Genomic DNA, 803 nt, shown 5'->3' with positions numbered 1-803 from the left:
GAAGGAAGGAAGGAAGGAAGGAAGGAAGGAAGGAAGGAAGGAAGGAAAAATGGGGGTCATTGAAAATTCTTTTTAAAATACACAGTAGAGAAGCAGAAGTAAGGGCAAAAAGGATCACAAAGCAAGACAATTTTGAAAGTAACATGTTAAATTTGTTATGTATTTTTAAAGAAAAGTAAACTGCATATAATAGATTCACAGTTTCACTTACAACCCTTCTACTATGTAAATTGAAATGTTTATTTTAGTTGATATTTGTTCATTTCAGAATTTTATATATGTGGGGAATATACATTAATGGACCTGTGTAAGCCAGACATACCTTAGCAAAGACTAATAAACAATTGCTAGAATTTGATCTCCAGCAGTAAAGAGATAGGCCCATACAAATGGGCTTTGGGCAGGGGTTACATAGACAGTTCTGTGAGGTTTTCAAATCATTTTACATTTGATCTCATGTGATCTCACAACAAAGAAGGTGCTATCATTGTCCTCATTTTACAGATGAAGAAATCAAAGTTTAGAAAGGTTGGGGTATTTGCTCAGGATCACTCAGACTGCTAGTGAAAGTCTGGGTCTTTCTGATGCTGGCTCTAACATTCTATCCACTGTGATACTGAACTACCTTTGAAGAGAGTAGAGTAAACCCCACTCATGACTGTAATGGCCATTGTCTCTGAGTGAATTACTGCTGTGTGGATTTTGGGTCTGAGTTTCTAGGTATTCATATTAAAAAAAATTAGTAAATCAACAAATATTTGTTGGGTACCTCCACATGAATGGCTCTATGAGAGATAGCCAAA

The sequence above is a fragment of the Petaurus breviceps genome, unplaced genomic scaffold, assembly GCF_028583685.1.
Source record: "Petaurus breviceps papuanus isolate PSGF00001 unplaced genomic scaffold, PetGlider_PUasm1.0 551, whole genome shotgun sequence".
Classification (NCBI taxonomy): Eukaryota; Metazoa; Chordata; class Mammalia; order Diprotodontia; family Petauridae; genus Petaurus; species Petaurus breviceps.
This window is presented reverse-complemented; position numbering follows the sequence as displayed.